General features: G+C 42.3%; 1 protein-coding gene and 1 long non-coding RNA gene across 2 annotated transcripts in view; one reads left to right on the plus strand and one right to left on the minus strand.

Moving 5' to 3' along the window:
* Positions 1–15,182, minus strand: part of LOC100116904 (peroxidasin) — a 238,883-nt gene that overhangs the window by 43,650 nt on the left and 180,051 nt on the right. The gene's annotated exons all lie outside the window — the stretch shown is intronic.
* LOC116416330 lies at positions 7,153–14,415 on the plus strand. Its single transcript, XR_004226776.2, has 2 exons — positions 7,153–7,483; positions 12,836–14,415. It is a non-coding gene; the product is annotated as an uncharacterized LOC116416330 (long non-coding RNA).

A 15,182-nucleotide genomic window follows, 5' to 3' on the forward strand; every position in this document is an offset into this window, starting at 1 on the left:
GTGCGCGCAAACCGCGGATGTGCTGTACAATACAAGCGTAATTTTCCGAATTGATTTAAGCATAGCGATCATTAATTGCGTTATAGACGAGCGCTTTGGATTAAGCGTTGACAAAGATTAGCACAACGGTTTCTTTTTAGAGGAAGCAGTTTTTTGCTTTTAAACGTGATGTTCAAAACAAAAGAGAACTTAATTACGCGAAGGGATGCACACGTCGTCGCTGACCTATCCCAACGTCATCGTATACGTTTCATCGTATTCGGATACTTCGTGCCGACAACACCACCATCGAATAAAAAACTCGGTTCGCTATTTATTTCACTCGCACACTCGGCGTCGTAGCGAGTTTAGATCCAAACTTCGTCAGTCAGCCACTCTTTCCGGCTTCTTTGTTCCCCCCTTTCGGTTAGCATTTATCACCTCCAGCTATTCTCGCGACAGCATTAAACGCACTTTACGATGGGCGTGTCAATGCAGCTTTCGAATCCGCGAGGTCGGAGATACCCATAGCCAAGCGCCGACTGAACACGTATATCGCATAAAAGTTGAGCGCGTGGGCTGACGCACAAGCGCAGGGACGAACTTTTACGCGTTAGCCGATACCAGCAGCACGCACACACACACACTCACATAGTTTCTGGCGTTTCATAAAACAGAGACGCGGCAGCGATAGAGAGAGAGAGAGAGAGAGAGATCGCCGCCCGCTATATCGCGTAAAAAGTCGCAGCCGTTGAATTTACGTTTCCGAAATGAATCCCGGGCAACTACGCGCGCGCGCGCATTCACGGATCCATATTTCTTACCGCGGGAGTATAGCGAGCTATCGGCGATTTTTTTCTCAAGCGCGCCTTTTACGAGCTTGAAAATGCATTTGTAATCCCGTTTGATTTCTTCGATAACTTTCCGATGCACCGCATAGGCTGGATGGTGTTTTTATTCAGTCAAGTCGATCCGCTTAATACTTCATAAAATATGTACTGTTGGAATGCGTCGTTCAAATATGTGTGAATTTAATGGAATTTTCTCTTTTTGCATATTTGAATCGAGAGTCGTCTCTGCGTTTATGGGTGGTATAAATATTGAGTCGAGTTTCGAGCTCGATATACACTGAGAAAACTAGATATTAAAATTTACTACATATGCAGGAAAAATTACTATATTATATAGCAACGGACGGTTATACTTGCTTTGTATTAAATTTTACTATCTCAGATAGTAATTTCTATACTGAAATGAAATTTTTTGAAATTTAATTTTTTTTTTTGCTGGGCATTTTTACGCGCTTATTCGAATATTATTATTATTATTGATATTTAATGTTGTTAAGTGAAAGAAATAAACGAGAGAAAGAAATTTTTGCGGCGACGGGAATCGAACCTGGACACCTCTGGAATGGAAGTCGAGCGCGCTGACCAATTACCCAAACAGTATTGTTAGTACTAAATTTTAAATCTGATATATTAATCACATTTACTCATGGGTTAATATTAATAATAAATTTACTAAAATCAATAAATAATAGCAGTGAATGATATTTTATCACTTAATAATACCAGATAAACAAAAAATTATAGATTTTGGTCCCTGTTTACTGCATAAATCAACTTTATACCTCAAATTCTGGCACACGGAGAAATTCTTAAAATAATTTTTACTATATAATATAGTAATTTCTAGTAAACACGTAACAAATTTTAATATAAGTCTAACCATTTTTACTATGAATGTACAGTTTGACTACGCAACACTCAAACCTCTTATACCGTTCATTCTCTCCGTAAATGACAGTCGTTGCAGTGCTTCAAAATGTTCAAGCTCGCCCATTGTTCATCAACCATCCATCGTTAGATCGAGCCATTTAAAAAGAAAGCACATAATTCTGCAGACCTGCTAACCCACATACGCCTCTTCGTGAAAGCTCTCTTCCACTCATCAGATAATCGCTCCAACTAATTGGTTGGTCGCATATCATCATCAAGAATCAGACTAGTACAAATAAAACTCGAGAGCCAATCTCAGAAGCTACTCTCGCGTGTGCAGGGTAACACGGCTAGAATTACGGGAAAGTGGGAGGAAGTCGCAGGCGTACATTTGCCTCCGCTGAAGAATATTCCGCGAAAAGTTTGAATTACGAGGTCGTAAAAAGTTCGCAAGCCCAGACGATTAAGTCGCGGATAATGTAGAGTGCTATATATACCGCTCGGCAGTCGCTATATATTCCCGCATCCCAAGCTTTCGCATATATTCGCGAATTTCGCAGATGCGTGTGACGTTCTTAAACACGGAACGTGGAAAATTATCCTTCTTTTTTATCGTAATATGAGAAGCAAGGAGAGCCAAGTGATAATTGGCGAGATAATAAAAAAAAAGCAATAACGACTATTCTTTCTTGCACGTAACAGCGCAAATCTCTCAAATGCGTTATCCAGCAGATAACGCTATTCGTATGTAATTGAATTTTCCCTCGTGGTATCTCTGAGTAAACTAAAGAAAGTAAACATCGTTGCAGTCGAAAATACAGGCACAAGCAGACACTCGACAGCAGCCCGGCGCGTCAGTGAGAGCGCTTCCCTGTTGTTTAGGAAATGAAGGATTCAGCACGACTTCACTGCGACAAAGGCGGCGGTATAGTCTCCGCAGGAGTAAACGCTCGTAATGCAGCGCGTGCATGAGACACTGGAGTGAACGTCAGGCTTGGCGCGGATGCGAAAACGCCGCTAAAGTGCTCGCCGTGAATTGCAGACGTGAAAATTACGCGCGATCGCAATTTCGCGCGTTTGCACAGCGTGTTCTCGTTGTACGCCAGCGTACATTCAATGATCTTTTACAAACACGGAAGCCGCGTGTGGGAAATATGGTAATTCGACTAGGAATCGATGCCGAGCAAACATAGGAGTTGAGGCGTGTGTCGAGTGTTTTTATTGACTCGGCGGTGCACAAACTATTTTAATAAGTGCGAAGTGTCAATATATAGGGTATATTTTGATAGAGGAATGTCGCAATTTTGCGGTAGCGTATTAGGTTTGTCTGATTTATACGACATTGCGCAAGTGTAGATAGACGTTGAGCATCGTATAGTATATAGGTAGTCAGATATTGCGCATAGTGCGGTAAGTTTTAAAAAAATGTACGGTCGTTTATCTTAACCAAAGTTTATACCAAATAATGAGATTACGATTTAAAGGATCACGATGGTTCAGCTGCTTTTATTCAAATATTGAAAAAAATGTACGAAAGTATATTTTTTGCAATCTCTCCGAAAATCCAAGCTATCCCGGTCCATCACACCATAGGTCCATCGCCTAGGCCGTCAAATCGAGTCGCGGAGGCTTTCGCCGAAGTGCACGTATTAAAATTCAACAAGCACCAAGCCCTCCATCTCCCAGCTCGTAGTCTCTCTTTCGAGCCACATCACCGGGCGCTCGCTGCGTCGTTGTCGTCGTTTTGATTAATTACGACGTCGTTCGTTGGTTCGTATCGCGAATAATGCAGCCCCCGGTAGAGCGTGCAGTGCCACTCGGCATTAATCACATTTAAAGGGACACGTGTCGACAGCCGGCTTTTTGCGGCTCTTAACGCTACGCCGGCGAATTTACATTCACGGCCTCTCGCCGACAGGGCTCTTTCGCCCCCGCGCTTTCTCTCTCGTCAACTCGGATGCACTGATTTATTTTCTTTCGCGTTACGCGTGACAATTACGACGCGTCGCTGTTGAGAGCCGAATTTCACCTCTCGCGGCATTTTATTCGAGCTATCAGCTTTGAAGTTCACGCGGTGCGAAAGCCAGTCCGTTTTTTGAAAAAAAAAAAAGGTAACATCGAAAGCATGCAAAACGAAGGTCAGGTTTCATTTGTTGCACCTGAAAAAACTGCCAACTCTAAGAGAAAAAAAGCTCTCGTCCAAGAACCGGAAGAAAAAGTTCGACAGGTCATTCGTAGAGTGCATCAATGGCAAGAAAAGTTTGCGCGACGATCGCCTATCCCAGCCGTTCCGCTATGCAAACCGCAGAGACTCAGATGAGAGAGAAGAAGAAGAAGAAGAAACGAAGGAGAGAAAAAAGTTTGCACGACAAGCAGTAATTTAAAATCGGAAAGAAAACTCGTCAAAGCTGGTCCTCGGTCCGTTCGCGCGCGAGATATGAAAGGGAGCGATCGAGAGAGAGAGAGAGAGAGAGAGAGCGTGGCAACGCAAAATCTCTAAAACAAACATCTTCTGCCCCAGTTTGCGAGACGGTATCCCGTGGAGCGCCGATGACGAGCAGCTCGTGCGCAACTCCTTGCTTTTTCAACGCTGCAAATGCGACGAGCGCCGGCATCTTCTTGCGCTTTTTCCGCTACTTCGTCTTCGTCGAGTGGCTGGGGGCGATGGCCTCGGTTCTTCCGCCTGGACGCTTCGCGCCACGGGGACTTTTCTAACCAATGGGACAGCCGCGACGCTACGCAGGGACGCAGAATCAAACGACGCGTCATTTTTTATTCCGCGGACGGAGCGACTTTTTTCTGTTAATGTTTTTCGGAGGCGTATACGTGAAGTGCTTTTTCAGTTGAAAACAAGGTAACTGAAATTCCCCTAATTAACAGAAGACTTGATATGTTTTGTCAATGGGGTTGGCTGTGCACTTAAGTATTTGCCTATGAATTACGTCTGACGAGAAAAATGAAAGACAGCGTCATATAATGAAAAGAAGAGTAAGACAATATTCTGGTGAATCGAGTTGAATCTACATTGCCCGTTTTTGCAGAACGAAGTAGCCACTCTTTCTTTGCAGAGAACGCGCATGAAATTAAATCATAATACCCATATCACAATAGCAGATGTTAAGTAAATCTCATTCGAGCAGCAATTTCAATCAACCAGCATCCAAAGTATTTTCGCGTTAACAATGGGAGACGTATGTACACTTCATCAGGGTTTTTATTGTCGGAGCGATCAAAGCATCGCAATAGAGAGAGAGGGTCAGGAAGCGAAAGAAAAGAAGAGTGCTGGAACCGCGAAGAAAACCCGCACGAACAAGCCAGCCAAAAAAAGGCCGCAAAACGACTATCCACGCGTGGCCGTCGCCCTGATGCACACACTCAAGGCTCGACTGAGTATAGACCAGCTCACACACCGCTGGCGAGAGATGTATCAACCTTTGTGCGCCGACGACGAGCTGCACTTTCGCATTCACGCCTGGCCGCAAAAGGTCGGAAGCCCGCCTCTGCGAGCTTTAAGAGCTTTAAAGCCTCGGCGTTAAGCCCGAATTTATTCACGCGACCTTGTTTACACCCTGGCAAAAACAATCGAGCCGCGTATACACACGATCGAACGTATACGCGCGTATCGCGATGCAAATACCGCGTGCAGGACGATAACAACGCGGCCCTTTGAATCGCGCTGATGCACGGGCGCGCGTGTCGAGGCGGCGGGAAAAAAGACTGCAGCTTTTAATCGCGTAATCCGGCCTGCTCGCGGGGATTAATATTATACGGGAGGAAAACACGAGGCTGCGAAGCGGACAGAGAGAGGGGGATAGATCGAAAGAATAAATAACGTAATAATGGCTCGGTGAAGCGCGTTGGGAGGCCCGAGCTTTATCGCCGAGGCTTCTTCACCCGGCGTGAGCGCGGACAAAGGAAGATGGATCTTTTTTTTGCGGCACCGCTGGATTTCGGCCCTTCGATGCACCACGCGAATAAACGACCGTTTTTGAACCAGATTTTGACGTGTGCTTTGCACAGGTAAAGTACGTTTCATTCAAACCCAGGAATTTTCACGAGTATAGCTTCGCGTGCATTTCCGTATAAATAGACGCTAGTTAATCTAACTCGCGCTTTCTCGATTATTTAGCAGAAAGAAGAACTCGATTTTCAATCAAGATTTGCTTGAACGAGTGTCTAAAATGTAGCCGAGGCAGGCAGCGAGTGTCTTATTAAGCCGGCAGGATATATGTACCAGAATCTCTTGCAGCAAAAAAGCCCGAGCCATCCAGCAAACGTAATCCACATCTTTATACCTCTCCGCGGCTCCGACAGCCTCCTTCATCAACGGCAAGAAAAGCTCGCCTCCTTCCGTCCCGAGTAAATTAACGACAACGCGTTTACAAAGAACACGGCTAAAAGTTCAGTCTTCCGCTTTCTCTCTCTATCTCCCGGCAAACAAGCACAATAGCTTATACACAACCCTCTCGACACAAGGTGCGGAATTCAATTGAAAATTAGCATAATGCGCGTTAACGACGCGAACTCGCTCTCCGGGAATCCTTTGCTACAATTTGCCATTATCGCGTCTTTCTCCCTTGCTCACGAAGGCGAGCAAACACTCATCTCGGCAAAAACTTTGTGCTGCAGTTGTCATTGAAGTTTTTTAACGACTGGAGCGCGCGCGGAAGGAGAGGTGGAGCGACTGACTTAAGAAGGTTAAGAAGGAACAAGAGCTGCCGCCGCCGCACACGCTCGAGAAGCGAGCGAACAGCAGACACAGGAAACTAATTAGCAGGGACGACCCTCGGTGTGAAAAGATCGTCGCCGCCCGGCGCCTCTGGCCGTGTAGCGTGAGTAGCTCTGAATGGCCCGGGCGTATGGATTTTCTTCTGTGATCTATATAACTATATGTGTACGCGTAGTATGAGAAAGCGCGGAATTGAGGGAACAAGGAAGTGAGTCTCTCACTACGTTCCTCTCCCCCCCCCCCTCTCTCTCTCTCTCTCCCGCTCCTTTCATTCGGCTTCTTTACATCGGTCTGTCTTTACTTCCCCTCTCTCTCCCTCTCTCTTTGCTTCGGTTATTGACGCCGCGCTCATTCACTACTTTTTCCACCGGCGTCGCGACCTTTTGAAATTTCCAAGAGTGTTCTTTGCATTTTCTCTACGCTATAAGCGAGGGAATGACACATTGTGAGCACTGTCGCCTGAAAGAGCTCCGATTCAATGTCCACGTTCGACGGACTGTGCAACTGGGTTAAGAGCTTTCATTACTGTTTGAGCCAGGCTTAATTTTCATCCCATACTCGATTGAGATTACCTTACCCAACGTTTTTTTTTCCTTTTGTAATGTGCACTTATGTTGACCTTTCCAAATATATCTAACCAAGCGCCACCTGCCCATTCTTTGGTACGCAAGCCCTTAGATCGGATGTGAGCAACAAGGTGGGAGAGAGGTCGACGAGCTTTAAGAGACCCTGCTCAACAAGAGGGATCTCAGAAGACATACGAGGCTCCAAGGACCAGGTGTTGGACGAAAACGGGATCCCGTAATTCGCCGACACCAGCCAGAGCAGCCACGACGGGCCAGCTTCTCGCCCACATCAAGGTCAAGACAGGTCGGACAAACCAAGCCTTACCACGTCAGTCAGGGCGGGAAGGATTCACCATAAACCGACAGTCTACCACTGCCACGTCCATTCTGGACTCTCCTGGCTACCATCCTCGATCGAGAAGAAACTACCACCTAGGATCAACGGCCGGAGGACATCCTGAAGAATGAGCGTGTGTGTGTGTAGAATGGTATGAAAATTAGTTTTTAAGTTTTATTAGTTTAGTCAATAGCGTTAGAACTTTCCGCATCCATCGTTAGGGAATCTACGACCTTTCACTTATAAAATTCAATAGAATAAATTTAATCTCATAAAATAGAAATCATTTTTTTTTTACTTTCTAAACCATACCTCGAGATCCCAGAAAATCGAGGCATAACAATTGGCTCCCAACGCGAGACCTAAGAATGGATGCGTGAATTTCCCTTTAAATAGCAATAAGAATAACACAGCGTAATATCTACTTCGACAGGAAATATACGACTGGGTTGTGTTGACGATTGAAAGTAATTAGTATAAGTAGAATAACAATTTGTAGTGTAGACAAAGAGTAATTTTAAGTAGTAGAAACAATTAGTAGAATTCATAGTGCGATAAATATATAGCGGTTTTATTCATTTTATTGACAAAATGGACGGAATCAGAGCAGGGTCGCTACCGGATCTTTGGGATGTGCCACCGGAACGGGGAATAATTAACGTGATTGATCGTTTAATAACGCGGTAAATAATCGTGTACATCTCAAGAAAATGTTTGGACGAATAATTTGTTACGCGAAATGGCACTGCTAAGTTTCTCGGGAGAATCGTGGGAGGATACTGGTGAATTTTTACACGACCTTGAGCAATACTTCATAATAAAACGCATACCTAACGAATATCAACCTAAAATCATTGAGAGAGCGTTGAAGAAAAAAGCGTATTCGTGGTTTCAAGTGGTAAAGAAACAACTTGAGAATTTCCAAGAGTTCGGAAACTGCTTTCGACGGGCTTATATGACGTAGGAAAAGATCGATCGCGCAATCGATATTTGGAAGGCGCAAAAGTACAAAGAGGGAAGTTTTCTTAATTATTTCTATTTGCGGGTGAGTGAATCCAATAAATTTATGCCTCCATACACTGAATATCAAAGAAATCGCGTCATCATGAGTCAAATGCCACGTGAAATTCAGATAGCTATGATCGGGCGTGATCTCGCGAATACGCAAGAACTCGTGGAGGCTTTAACTCGTGCGCATGAAACGCGCGTAAAAGAATATTCGTATTCACAAAAATATCCACCGACTACCGAGAAGATCGTCACGATGATCGTAACGGTTCCTCTGAAAAATACAAACAAACTGGCCATATAAATTCGATTAATAACACCTACCGTAACAATCACAAACAGACCGGTCAATACGCGCCGAATAAACAAGCTAATTACGGATCAAATCATAATAAGGAAATAAACTCACCATTTAATCAAAATCTAAGCAATAACATTCGTAAGAACGTCGTGACTGTAGAGATCGACAGAGCGGATTTGAATGAGTCTGTCGAGGCGATTGAGACAGTGGCCGAAATACATCATGAGTCATACGATAACAAGTATAATGAATCGGAAAACGAGAGTGCGATTCGCGATTGATGGGTCCTATTGCGAGTTGCGATATTGAAATGCAGGCCCTGGCTTATGATGTCTCGGAGGGCTATGAAGATAAAAATAGTGATAAAAAAGAAATAATTAAATGCCCTCGCTTACTAGCTTCGATCGAAGAATGTCATTTCGAATGTTTGCTCGATACAGGTAGTAATGCTACTCTAATTTCGCAGGCGGCTTTTGAGCGCATCAAAGATAAAAATAATGTTAAAGTGCTTCCGGTTTCCAACACGTATCTTACCGGCGCTTTCGGAAAGCGCTCGGGTAAAATAAAAAAACAATTATATGTGCAGTTAATGATACAAAATCTCGGGATAACAACAATCTTACTGGTAGTCGGGAATCTCGTCTATGATGTCATCCTCGGGATTGATTGGATAATCGAGAATAAAGTTATTATCAATGGTAAAGAAAAGGCTGTCAAGATTGACAAGCTACTTATAAAAGACGAATTCGTCAGCTTTTCTAATCAAGTTCCCGCTTCGTACGCGCATCCTAAGGTAGAGGAATGCGTTGAGTGCTCGACACTGTCTGAGAGCCGCGGATCCATTTCGGACCATGAGGATGACGTTTGTCATTCTGGTGGGCTGGGGAATGGTCATCGCTCTTACGCGTCGATCGACAGTTTCGAGGATGAGATGAATTTCGCGATGAGGGAGTGCGAACATCTTAAAGAGAGCGAAATAAATGAGTTGCGCGCTACCCTAGAGGAATACAGAGACGTTTTCTCAAATACTCCCGGTAAAATGAAAGATTATGAATATAAATTTAAATTCAGAGACGAGATTCCGAAAATTCGGTGGACATATCCAATTCCTCTTGCACATAAGCTACCATTTCTCGACGAGATAGAACGGCTCTGTGCACTCGGTATTATTAAAAGAGCTCCAAGTTCAATCTGTAACCCCATACGTGTCGTTGTAAAGAAGGACGGGAGAGTTCGCGCATGCTTGGATGGTCGTAAATTAAGCCCCTTTTTAGAGCCCGACGTCGAAAGCCCGCCGCGAATCGATGAAATAATACAAGATAATGCCGGAAGAAAATACTTCAAGAGTACTGACTTGACTGAGGGATATTATCAAATACCCTTAAGCGAAGAGTATCAAATGTATACCGCGTTTACAGTTGAAGGGAATACTTATGTATTTTGTCGTGTGCCTTTTGGAATTTCCGTGTCCGTTCTGTTTTTATGCGAGCTTTATCGACGATTTTTAATGAGAGAGATCGCCGAGAATTTTTGACGTTGTACGTAGACGACGCTTTTGTTAGATCACGAACGTTTGCAGAGCACCTTCGACATTTAAGATATTTTTTTACGAAACTGCGTGATTACGGTTTGACGTTGAAATTAAATAAAACGCGACTATGTTGCCAAGAAGTCCCTTTTTTTGGGTTTTATAATAAGCGCCCAAGGCGTAAGGCCGAATCCCGAGAGGATTCAGGTTATACTGGATATGCCGGAGCCGCGAAACAAAAAAGAATTACAGCGCTGTATTGGTATGTGTAATTACTACCGTATTTTTTCTATTAAATACTCGGCTTATATCGAACCGTTTCGCAAGCTTCTCAGTAGCAAAAATAAATTTGAATGGACCGAGGAACACACTCGAGCATTCGGTGAATTAAAATGGCAATTCGCGGAACACGTAATGATTCAGCATTATGATGCGGATAAACCATTCTATTTACAAACTGATGCGAGCAAGCACGGCGTAAGCGGAGTACTCTATCAATACGACGATAACAACAACATGAGAATAATCGAGCTCGTGAGTCGATGTCTTACTGCCTACGAATCTAATGATACGACGTGCGAGCTGGAACTATTGGCAATCGTCTTTTCAGCCACTAAATTAAGATACTACCTCGCTGGTCGGAGATTTAAAATAAAGACGGATCATAACGCGCTTACGTTTTTGCTGAAAACTTCACACCATACGTCGCGACTGATGAGCTGGACCTGTCTGATGCGCTGGACCTGTCTGATGCAGCAGTTCGCGTATGATATTGAGCACTGTCGCGGCAAGGACAATATCATCGCGGACTATTTTAGTCAGGTATCGCCAAACCAGAGTAACTCTCGCGTCGAGGCAAATAATGATGCTGAAGGGCGTGTCCGTATAAGTAGTGCTATAGCCGCAGCTCGTCTCATTACGACTTGGTTTCCAGAGCTTCGACAGCTGGCCGCGATGCAATCGAGAGATGAGAAGATCGTTAAATTAAAAGAGACGCTCGCCGCCGATGATCTACAAAACTATAAGTTACATGAAGGGCTAGTTTTTTATAAATCAAATAAGGGGTGCTCGTGGTTAATCGTCGTACCGGAGATGATGAGAGAAAAGTTATTATGCGAAACTCACGAACGTATAGGGCACGGAGGTGTATATAAAACATTAAGTGAGTTACGGAAGTGTTTTTGGTGGAAAGATATGAGGAAACGTGTAAAGAATTTTGCCTCGAGTTGTGATTTATGCCAGCGAACGAAGTATTTGAATAAGACGATGGCCGGTCGGTTTTTGCAGGTAAAAGCGTCAAAGAGCAACGAACTGGTGGCTGTCGATTACTTCGGGCCGCTTCCTCGTTCAACGTGCGGTGTCGAATATATATTTGTGGTTTTAGATGTTTTTTCGCGACACGTAATGCTCTATCCATTGAAAAAGGCGACTACAAAAGCAACAATTAATCGAATGCGCGTGTATTTTGAGAAAGCCGGTAAGCCGGAGCGGATTTTAAGCGATCATGGAACACAGTTTATGTCACAAGCTTGGTGTGATTTTCTCAACGAGGCGGGAGTTCAGCCGGTCTATTGTTCCATTCGTCATCCGCAGGCGAATCCATCGGAACGCGTGATGCGCGAGCTTGGAAAATTCTGTCGGTTATATTGTAGCGATAAGCACACGGCATGGGCTCGACATATTCCGCAAATAAATTATTGGCTTAATAATACCACTCACTCGACGACAAAATACACTCCGTATGAACTACATCACGTAATGCCTCCTAAAAACAAAATCCGCGAAATGATTAAATTTCCAAACGAATTACCTGAGCCATACGAGGTGAAGGTCGAGTTAGCTAACGCACGTACTGATAAGGTACATAAAAGGCAAAAAGAAAAACAAGCAACTTGGAGCAAAACTCCAATAAAAATCGGGGACCTCGTAGTCTTGTGCGTTCCGAAACAGTCCAACCTCTTGGAAAAGAAAATCGCTATATTTGTTCACTTATATTACGGTCCATATCGCGTTTTTCGCTCTTTCAATGAAAATGCATACGAGTTAGTCGATAAAGATGATCCCCAGAAACTGGTAGGCCGATATAATAGGGCTGATTTGCGCGTATACATACAGCCAGAGAACAACAATGACTGATGGAAGCGATGTTATTATTTTGTGGTTATTATGGCGATCCCGTGCTCCAATGAGCGTTATAAGATCCTGCGCTATTTTTAATTTGTATAATTTTAATAAAGGACTTCTTGTATTATTGTATTTATATGTAAGACCATTATTATTATAAGTGAAATATATATATATATATATATATATATATATATATATATATATATATATATATATATATTTTACGAAGGATGCGAGCGTTTAGATATTAACATTACATGCGTGCGTTATGTAGAATATTTATAAATATAAAGTTTTTTTTTGCATTCTACGTTTGCTTTTCTCTTTGCTTATCGTTATTATTCATTTCAACAAATGTATCGGTACCATGTGTTTTATCTTTATAGTGTATTTGAATGTCAATTTATATGTTTTATAGTAAATTGTTTATTCTTAAATGACTATAAGTAATAATCGACATAAATGTGTAATATCGATATATTAACGATTTGCGTGTGTATGAATGCTTTGTTTATATTTGTATTGTATGTGTGTATGAGACTCAAGAATGAAGAAGTTTCGTGAGGTGGTCACTGTGTGGTGTTAATCGGTCGACATTGGCGTAAATAAGAGAAGGATGTAAAGATGAAGCCTCCATTTGACTGGTTTTCAATGCGGCGTTCTTCAGCCCTTACAGCCTCATTCCTCGCATTGAAAAGGGGAATGTTGTAATGTGCACTTATGTTGACCTTTCCAAATATATCTAACCAAGCGCCACCTGCCCAGCCTTTGGTACGCAAGCCCTTAGATCGGATGTGAGCAACAAGGTGGGAGGCTCCAAGGACCAGGTGTTGGACCAAATCGGAATTCCGTAATTCGCCGACACCAGCCAGAGCAGCCACGAAGGGCCAGCTTCTCGCCCACATCAATGCCAAGACAGGTCGGTCAAACCAAGCCTTACCACGTCATAAATTTAATCTCATAAAATAGAAATCTTTTTTTTTTTGTTACTTTCTAAAACATACCTCGAGATCCCAGAAAATCGAGGCATAACACTTTTAATTCAAGCTATTCGACGATATTATGCACTCATCGTAAACGAGCTCGAAAGCTACGGGCACATTTGCATTTTCTTATACCAGCCGACAATATATAGGAAATGCAACGAAATGCGATTGCAGTGACGAAAAGCGCAAGTGCGAGCATTCTCTTTTTTCTTGAGATCACAGATTCATAGATCACAGAACTTCCGCCAGTATTTTGGAATAGAAGAGATATCCATCAAAACGTACGTAAAATATTATCTTTATATGAATTACATTTTTACAAAATCACCCTGGCAACATTGTAAAAAAATATAACAAGACTTTTGCAAAAGCGCGAAAAGCAAAAAGCATAAAAAGAAATTCACTTTGTGATCGCGCAGCGCATAAAATGTATATCAAACCAACGTTTCAATTACATAGTTCCATTTGAATTGCGCAAAGCAGCAGAGAAAAAAAATATAATTAAGACAGCACCTGTGCTTTACGGTGTGAGTGTTTATGAAGCTGCCCGCAATGACTCGAGTTTCACTCAAAGCTCCGGAGTTATTTGATGGAAACCAGCATCGCAACGTCGATGCGCTTCAAGAAAGACCCTGATGAATTTACAGGCGAATACGTTAAAAGCGTCGACTCGGGCACTCGAAGAAGAGCCTTGCTCATAAAAGCTTTTTTATAGCACGCCACTCGACCAAGGAACAAAAAAAAATGCTAGAGCCAAAGTCAGAGGTAGAGACAGAGTGATATAAGGCTATAGGATTAAAAAAATGTCGATGCAGTCTCTGCGTCGCGGTGAAATCGTCCGCTAGGCACATCTGGAGCAACAATAATTACAATCAAAAAGCTCATCTGGAAATTAATTATAACGAAAGAGTGATCGGCGTAAAATTGACTGGAAAGCACGGCGGGAATGTCGACTGCGGCTGCGGGAAAATCGATGCGGAAGTGATGCCGGAGAGGCGCTCTGCTATTGTCGTTTTGTATTATGATAAAGGAAATTCAATCATGAGACTTGCTCTATTTGTAAAAATCGAAAAGAAATCGCATTAGATTTAAATTAAATTAATTTAAAAGGGATTTTGATATTAATTTAACTTCAGAAAAAAACTCGTTATACTTGCTAAAATTAATGTATAATCCCTGTCCCCGACATCCTTTGCAAACTAAATAATTACATATTTAAAAATAATCGAATGCATAATTAAAAGTGCAACATAATAACAAGTTCTTGTGTTACTAAAATAAAAAGAACGCGCATCAAAACATTTCGAGTAATCAACAGAATTTTAAAACAGAGAAGTCTTTGTGTTATATTTTCACAAAAATATGTTTATTTACTATTTTTAACAAGAGTGGAAGTATAATTAACTTTACAAGGATCATTTTAAAGTTCATTTGGCTCCCGGGCTGCCTTAAGCATTTCAGTATTTCATCTTGAAAACTTATTTCTGCCTGCCTAAAAAAGTGAATAAGCATTCCACAATACAAAGCTCGTGTTAATCCTAATTTCAATTTGAATAATGGTAGAAATTCTACGTTTAGCCCAGAAGGTAACTTGATATTTCAAATTTAATTAAAAAATGTTTCATCCATCTATATAAAAAGTACGTCGTCATACGATTAATATTATCATTCGTTGCTTCGCGATTAGCTGCATCTTACGAATACCATAAACTGAAATGTTTTTACGATACATTACTCTTTCTATAGCTACAACTAAAATAACAATATCTCGATCTAACGAAAAAAATACCAAACAAGAAAGAAAGAGAAAGTGCGAATATGAGGAAAGGAATCGAAAAAATCGAAAGAGGCAAAAAAAGCACAAACTCAGAGGTCGACAGCAAGGGGTGTAGAGAGTCCT

Source organism: Nasonia vitripennis, chromosome 2 (assembly GCF_009193385.2).
Source record: "Nasonia vitripennis strain AsymCx chromosome 2, Nvit_psr_1.1, whole genome shotgun sequence".
Taxonomy (NCBI): Eukaryota; Metazoa; Arthropoda; class Insecta; order Hymenoptera; family Pteromalidae; genus Nasonia; species Nasonia vitripennis.